Source organism: Lepisosteus oculatus, chromosome 2 (genome assembly GCF_040954835.1).
Source record: "Lepisosteus oculatus isolate fLepOcu1 chromosome 2, fLepOcu1.hap2, whole genome shotgun sequence".
Classification (NCBI taxonomy): domain Eukaryota; kingdom Metazoa; phylum Chordata; class Actinopteri; order Semionotiformes; family Lepisosteidae; genus Lepisosteus; species Lepisosteus oculatus.
The window spans coordinates 69,006,888-69,015,370 of NC_090697.1; the positions used below are offsets into that span (position 1 = coordinate 69,006,888).

Genomic DNA, 8,483 nt, shown 5'->3' on the forward strand with positions numbered 1-8,483 from the left:
TAATAATGTTTCTTTATTAGCCCTATACAATTTCTTGCATTAGGAATTCATCTTTTCACATACCCCAGCTTTTCTCCATGGAGACACAGACACACATACAGGGAGAGAGAAGCTTGGGGTCAGAGCACAGGGTCAGCCATTGTACAGCGCCCCTGGAGCAGTTAGGGTTAAGGGCCTTGCTCAGGGGCCCAACGGAGTAGGATAGCTCTGCCGGCCGCGGGATTTGAATCAGCAACCTTCCAGTCACAGGCGCAGAGCCTTAGCCACAGAGCCACCACTCCGCCCAAAAAAGTATGGAACGCTTCACGAATTTGCGTGTCATCCTTGCGCAGGGGCCATGCTAATCTTCTCTGTATCGTTCCAATTTTAGTATATGTGCTGCCGAAGCGAGCACAACTCATGGAGAGCAAATTAGGTAATGCGAAAAGACAAATTCCTAATGCAAGAAATTGTATAGGGCCAATAAAGTGATCTTAAAAAAAAAGCCTCTGGAGTCTAAGACGCAGCTCGGGTGAATTGGACGTTTGGCACTGTCGTTGACACAAGTATAGTCCAGCAGAGGGCGCACAATCCGTGTCTGATTAACAGTGCCGGGCGAGCGCCATTACCAAGAGCCGTAGCCCGTCCTGAGCGGACAAGCAGATGGAGACCTGCACGTTCTGCGGAATGCCCCAGGCACCCTCGCGCTGAAGCGTGCCCTGCTACTGCTTTTCAGCGAGGTGAAGAAAGAGCATGCCGGATTTTCTTAATACTTTCCGTACGTGCGTGTGAAAATACTGATAGATCCTCTTTTTTTAATGTTTACTTAGCGATCAAGGTATCAAAATGGCCTGTTTGTAAAACCTGTTATTGCATTTGATCTTTTACTAAAAAAATAAATAAATCGTTAACAATGTTTAAAAAGCACTAGTCCACTGAAGCCAGGTTTTAATGTTATGGAGAGATCAGCACGATTTGATTTATCTCACATCTTCTAAACCAGGGGTCTCCAGTCCTGTCCTAAAGGCCAGTATTTCTACAGGTTTTCTAGGTCTCCTCAGAGCACCTGCACTTGAGGAGCTGGGAGAAGCTGTTAAATTGATCCTATTAAGCCAAATAAAAACCTGATTAAGCTCATTAAGAGTTGAGTTGAAATGTGAACTGGCTGACAAACCTGTCCTCCAGGGCCATGAGAGTCGCTATATCAGTGTTCAGTACATTTCACAGCCAGTAGCTTGCTGAACCAATCTTCCACTGCCAGCCGTTTCCTGAAGGCTTCAGCTTCAGCATCATGGCTGGGCAGTTTGTTCCAGGCCCCCACATCCCTTTGTGTAAAGAAGTGGTTCTCGATTTCAGTCCCCAGTGCACTCCCTCTTACTTTCGAAATTGTACCCTCGGAGGTCCAGGCTTGAAGCAGTCCTCTGGGTTGATTTTGTAGATATGCGTCAGGATTTTAAATGTTTGTGCCACATCCTCTTGTGGGCTAGCCTGGAGGGGGAGGTTAGCGTTCCAGACTTCCAGTGCGTGGGAACTTTCCGTGTGGAGTTTGCGTGCCCCCCCACACACACACACACACACACATGGGCTGTTCCAGCTTCCTAGCTCTGCTCACATACAGTTTAATAAATGGAACCTTTTTTTATTAATTGATCTCTTTAATCCATCCTGTCTGGAGAGGCTGTACTAAGATTCTACCCTCAGTGCAGCTGGGACAGGGTTCAAGTGTTCAACACTAAAGAGATTTCATTCCTTTAACCTGTGTATATCTAAGGAACACAATCGCTTTAGTGCTGATTGGGGGAGTCGAGGAGGAGACACTTTATTTTTTGCAATGGGTTTATTCAAAATACAATTCACTGCGCCATCGCTACTGATGCATAGCTCATATATATAAAAAAGGATCAGGTTGGAGATGCAATAACAGGAAAGTGGAATAAAGGAGGAGAGTGGAGTAGCCGCGTGGAAGTGACTCACCTCTTGTGTGCGACGGAGTGGGCGTTTTTCTGAACAGGAGACAGAGAGCACAGAAGCTACGTGAGGTCAGGCGCAGACTGGGGGGACTAAGGACAGCCAATGGCAGCAGCGTGGAGCAGAGAGGTGATGAAAATGACTGTAGTAATAATAACAGTGAAGCAGATGATCATGATGACGGAGTCGATAATTACGAGCTCCAGGGCGCCTCCACACTGCCTGACTCACAGGCCCCGGGCGAGCAGGCTGTCCCAGGTGCTCTTTGCACCCAGCGCACCCTGCTGAGGCACGCACACTGTGAGCCAGTCTGGGGCAGGGGCTCAGCACAGCCGCCATAGTGTTAATCATCAAACTTCGCCCTTTCTGCTTCTCTTCAATCCCCCAGATTGAACCAGAGCAAAGGCTGATCATTTCAGGAAATCACAGTAGGCTGAGTCGTAGGTTTATAAAACTGGAGAAGATCGACTGCACAATCAGTAGAGAACAAATTGTGGAATTTTGAAGTTATTCAAAAAACACTCCCAAGGCCTGAGACAGATTCATCTCAAAAACAGATAAAAGTGCAGATATCAGTAGCCCAAAGGGATTAATAGATCAATTAAGATAAGTAGAAAAGACAAAGAAAATACTTTCCAAACCAACATCCAATTTATCGAATTCAAAGTGGAGGAATACATTGAATTGCAGCAGCCAAATTTATGTTGGAACAATAAATTGTTGTTACTATTATTGAAAAAGTCAGAAACAGGGTTTACAAGATAACTCCGTACATCGTTGATTTTGAGTTCTGAGAAACAGATAATCAGCGAACTCTATCACAATCTTACCCTACTCTTGATTGAAGCTAGTGTTTTGCTAGAATGACAACGACAGCGTTCACCAGGAAAGTGTTCTGTTGCAGATCTGCCTTTTATGTTCATAATTGTAACATGATTGTGCTTCATTTTTGTGCAACATGGTGCTTTTTCCACATCAAAAATGTTGATATGAATAATGTAAATGCATTACACAGAGAATCATTTGCATAATGTTGACAAGGAATGTGCTTCCTGGCTGTGCTGCATTCCAGAGTTAGATAGAGATAGATAGATAAGACTTTATTGATCCCCAAGGGAAATTGAGATGTTACAGCAGTTATCTTACAGCAGTTATCGTGTCCAAAAGGATGGTAACTTGCCTGATGTTTAAAGTCACTCGCCCTGGGTCATGGGCCCACTTGGAACTGACTACAAATGTAATGTTAATTTCTGCTGAGGCCTGGAACACTTTCCAGCATGGTGATCAGCATTGCTGCCTCACAGAGCTGGGGCCCTGGGTTCAGACTGGGACCTGGGGTGCTGTCTGTGTGGAGTTTGCATGGTGTTGCATTGGTCTTCTCCAGGTGCTTTGGTTTCCTCCCGCAGTTCAAAGGGATGCTGGTAGATGAATTGGCTTCTGGGAAAATTGGCCCTGGTGTGAGTGTCTGTGCCCTGCATCCTGTCCAGGGGTATCTTGGACCTTGGGGTATCTTGTGCCTGTTGCTTGCAGGATAGTCTCTGGCTCCCCTGTGACCCTGAATTCAGTACAAAGGTCAGAAAATGGATCCACTGACGGATGGATTTGGAAAACGGCAGAAGGGCAATCAGGGTAATGAATGGCACCATGCTTTCAGAGTGTGAGCCATACAAATCCTCCTCTTCCTGCCACATCCTCAAGCCAGCGCTGTCTTTACAGGCCCTGTGCACCGCAGCAAGGCGGCGTCTGCCAGGGGACAGCGCCTCCTACAGCATGGCGAGCCAGCCGCGATGGCGGTGGCAGAAAGGGAGAGGGGGAGAGGGCAGCTGCAGTTCTGTGTCCGTCTCAGCGTGGACAGGGCAGTAGGAGGCAGAAGCCCGCACCAGAGGCTCCGAGCGGGCCACGCGTTCGGAGTTTGTCCTCAGTCACTGCACCTGGCCCGCGCAGCCGAGAGATTCAGTGTGATTTATGGGCTGTGTCGGGGGACGCACAGCAGCTCTGATTAATGACCTGGATTAGAAGAAGCGTTGAGGGTTGCACTGCGGGTGGATGCCATCTGAACACCTCCCATGTGCTGTTATCTCACTGTGGCATTTGGCAAGCGGATGCAGGCTAAACATTTTCCTTGTTGCTTCTGTTCTGTTCAGTTCATGGGGCAGAGTGGTGGCTCTGTGGTTAAGGATCTGCATCTGTGACTGGAAGGTTCCCAGTTCAAATCCCGCAGCTGGCAGAGGAATCTTACTACGTTGGGCCCCTGAGCAAGGCCCTTAACCCCAACTGCTCCAGGGGTGCCGTACAATGGCAGACCCTGTGCTCTGACCCCAAGCTTCTCTCCCTGTCTGTGTCTCCTTGGAGAAAAAAGCTGGGGTATGTGAGAAGACCAATTCCTAATGCAAGAAATTGTATAGGGCTAATAAAGAAACATTATTATATTCTTATTTGCCTTAATCCTGTTCATGTTGCTTATTTCCCATTTTTATTTTCCAAAAGCAATGCAGGTGAAACATCTTTAAAAACATCTATGATGTAAAAGGCTTGTAATTCTAACTTACTTTTAGCAGACTCTGTGTTGAGATACACCCTTCTCTGCTGGGTAGCTCGCCAAACGTTATCCTTCAGGGTCCAGTGCTGAGTAGAGGGCCTGTCAGACAGGTTTTGATTTCCTAATTAAGGTTCAGACACGGACAGACATAAATGTTCTCTGTTTATAAAACAAGACTGGTTCCAGTTGTCTATTGAGAGGACACCTCTAGTGCCTCCGTCTCTGAACACCGACATTCAGCCTGCATGCCTCCAGTGAAACTGTTTTTAAAGGGGTATAAAATACAAAAGGAAGTTAAGGTCTTAGGGGCCAACATAGAAAGGAAGTAGGGAAAACTGTAGCATCTTTCTGTATGTCATTGGCCACAAAGTAGAACAGAGATCTCTGAATTACAAAGGTCAAAATCACCACTAGAAATGTGCTTGTTTTGATCTTATTTTCATGAACAGCAAAAACACACATGGGCGTGTGAAGGTGGTTAGGATTTGGAAAAATAATAGAAGACAGAACAACACCATACTTAGGAATCATCACTGCCTGTATATGTATAAGCAGTACAGAGAACATAAAACGTGATATTCATAGCTGGAGAAAACATAACAAGAAAATTGGAAGGTTGCTGGTTCACATCCTGCGGCTGGCAGAGGAATCCTACTTAGTTGGGCCCCTGAGCAAGGCCCTTAACCCCAACTGCTCCAGAAGCGCTGTAGAATTGGCTGACCCTGTGCTCTGACCCCAAACTTCTCTCTCCCTGTCTGTGTGTCTCATGGAGAGCAAGGTAGGGTATGCGAGGAGACAAATTCCAAATACAAGTTCACAATTACTCAACAAAAATAATCAAAACAAGGCAGTTATTTGTTCTTAATGTATGGCAATATAATATTACAGAACTGAGTACAGGGGGTTATGTCATGTACATTCTAATACTAGACTACTTTCACTATGAGCTTTATAGAAAGATCTGGTATGTGCCTGCAAAGGCTTGAGCAATAAATAGGAATGTTTCACTATGTTTATCACTCTGTATACTCTAAAACGCAGCACGTCTCATATGATAGTCTGAGCTGTTACTATGGAAAGTGTTATAACACTCATACAAACAGCTGTGGACGTGCACAATTCACACACCCTCACACACACACCCACCCAAACAATCAACCCTACCAGTACAATTACAAGGATATACAGTATGTGTGTGCAATCTCAGATGACACACTCTCAGCAGTCTGTGCATGCAGTAGCTCCAGCCTGTTGTTCTAGAGTCAGGAAGAATAGGAGTCTGGGTCTGAACAGCATGATTTTAGGGACCAAATGTGGTTCTGTTTCAAAAACATTTTAAATAAACCTCAAATGTCCGTTTGCAAATATGTGTTTAAATAGACAGAGTGAAAAGGAAATGTTGAATGCTGGGATGCAGCTTTGGAGTGTTAGGTCACAAAATGAATAATCCATTTAATTGAAGAATCAGATAACCATCAAGAAAACACTTCCCCAGAGTTCTCAGAAAGACAAGCATACACAGTGATGGCCAGCAGTCAAATTAAGATGTCTGGATCGAGCAAGACTCATGTAGAGGCGATTTGACCAGGACACAACTGCTTAACCAGTCCGTCTTGTCTCCAAAACAACACGACACACCTTGTCTGTCTCCGAGATCTGAACTGCACAAGTTGGCTTCCAGAGACTAACCTACCCACAGCACACTCTGACACACGCAAACTGTGTTTTACCACGCCTAAAAACACCCACAGAGCCATTTTAATCTACTCCAAAATTAAAAACAAACCAACACCTTCTAAGTGGCACGACACATCACATGCTTCCAGCTTATTTACCCTGAACACCATTCTTCAGGATGCAGGTGAGTCAGCCTGATTCTCAAGACAAGACTGACATGCTTTCAAGTAGATCATAATTATAACCATCAGTGTCACAAGACTGCCCTTTAGATCAACTGATAGGTACTGAAGGTTTACCTGCTGGTTACTGAGTCTGAGCTGAATTAGGTTCAAGTGTAAATAGTGAACAATACAAACAAGGCAGTATTTAGGGTCTGTCTTCCACTTGCCGGTTGAAAATAGAGCGAGAAGGAAATATTGAATTCTGGAATGTAGCTCTGTGTACAGCTTGTTAGGGTTGGGCTCCAAAATGAGTGTTAATCCATTTCATTGAAGAGTCAGATAACCATCAGAAACCACTTCTCCAGAGTTCTCAGAAAGACAAGCCTGCACAGTGCTGGCCAGCAGTCAGGCTGAAATCCCTGGATTGAGCTAGTCTGAGAGGTGACCAGGACACAAGATTGAATACAGACCTGTTTAACAGCCCGACGACCTGCTGAGTTATCAATCAGATCAGATGCAAACCCAAGTGCCTATGTAGGCATCACACCACAGACAATTCGTTTCCCGTGCTAAAGAAATCTGGAAATTGCGTCGTGTGCATTGCTCCACTGCGCAGGATGAAGCAGTTGCACAACAGACGTTTGTGGCAATGGGTGTGTATGAACGTAAGCAAGGTTACGGGCAACAGGGGACTCTTTGGCCATCGTGCTCATTCGGTTGCTCGGAGCGAATTCACTCCAGGACCTCTTGAAAGAACTGGCGTAGACTCTCCATTCTCACAACATTAGTGCCTCGCTCGTTCCACCCTCCCACCACCCTTTGTGATAAAAGTGCTTCCAGTTCTCAGTTTAACTTGCACTGCCCCATAGTTTCCACCATGTTTCCTCATGTTTCAATGTGGCGCAAAACTGTAAGGCCGGCAGCCACCTGCGGGGACAAGTGCCCAATAAAACCACAGCCTGCAATGGCAGTTCGTGTCAGACAGGAATTCCAGTTCAGTGGTGCTGAGAGGTGTTTTGCCATTCTCCCTTCTTGCATGCTCCATCTATTTACACGGTCAGTCAAACAGGGAGAATCCGACAAGACGTGTGATCTGCTGTAGACATGCATTCAGTAATGTCCTGTATGTGTCTGTTTTAGGGGCGGCACAGTGACGCAGTGGTCAGCATTGCTGCCTTGCAGAGCTGGAACGCTAGGTTCAATTCCTGGGGTGCTGTCTGTGTGGAGTTTGTATGTTCTCCCCATGTTTGCATGGATTTCCTCTCAGTCCAAAGACATGCTGATAGGTTAATTGGCTTCTGGGAGAACTGGCCCTGGTGTGAGTGTGTTTGTGTCTGTGTGTGCCCTGTGCTGGACTGGACTGGACAGGCAGTCCCATCTAGAGTGTGCCCTGCCTTGAGCCCGTTCTTGACAGCAGAGGCTCCGGCTCCCCAGCGACCCTGTGTTAGATAAGGCAGTTGGAAAATGAATGGATGGATTTGTCTGTTTCAATTGTCACACAGTTGATTGAGTGTGACTCTTGCACATCTCTCAGCAGCAGCATTCAGTTGAAGGTTTTACCAATCGAATCCCTCTTTACAAAAGGGGTAGTTCTGTGTTTTGAATTACCTCTCCTGGAGACAAAACAGAAAGTCAAAGATGCATACTGTACAACCCCACAGAAACAGGTTAGGAATAATTCATTTTATTGCACAACATCTGAATTGTACAGAACATAATATACAGACAACCTATGTTTCCTAACACAAGAGTTGTCAGAAGTATGAACCTGCTTCCTGTAAGCACCTCTGGATTTTTGTGACACAGGCATATGGGTGAAACTAAATGGAATACTTGGAAGCAAATAATTTAGCTTATGATTTGTTGCAGATTTAGCTTATTTTTTTTAGCCCAGAACTCTTTGAATCCCCTCTTTGTTAAATCTTCTGCACAGGGTTTTGTGACACCGCGTTTGTGATTAATGCACATTTGGAAACTGGTCCTGTCTGTTCCTTACCGAACTTGATAATGTGATACTATACGAAAACAGATATAAAACAACTGGAAAGCTTTAAGCTTTGTTAAAGAAACATATCATACTTAAAGGACAATGAGGCATTCTCTACATTTTGAAAGGTGTGTTCATATAGCATTCATGTAATGATAACTACATATCA

At 45.3% G+C, this 8,483-nt stretch overlaps 1 long non-coding RNA gene and 1 other non-coding gene across 2 annotated transcripts; both read right to left on the reverse strand.

Moving 5' to 3' along the window:
- Positions 1 to 287: 287 nt before the first annotated feature.
- LOC138226680 (U6 spliceosomal RNA) lies at positions 288 to 394 on the reverse strand. Its single transcript, XR_011184643.1, has one exon. It is a non-coding gene; the product is annotated as a U6 spliceosomal RNA (small nuclear RNA).
- A 2,240-nt stretch (positions 395 to 2,634) lies between these two features.
- LOC107078706 (uncharacterized) lies at positions 2,635 to 6,872 on the reverse strand. The gene is made up of 3 exons (XR_001479680.2): positions 6,798 to 6,872; positions 4,497 to 4,585; positions 2,635 to 3,502 (listed from the first exon to the last, which is right to left on the reverse strand). It is a non-coding gene; the product is annotated as an uncharacterized lncRNA (long non-coding RNA).
- Positions 6,873 to 8,483: the final 1,611 nt, after the last annotated feature.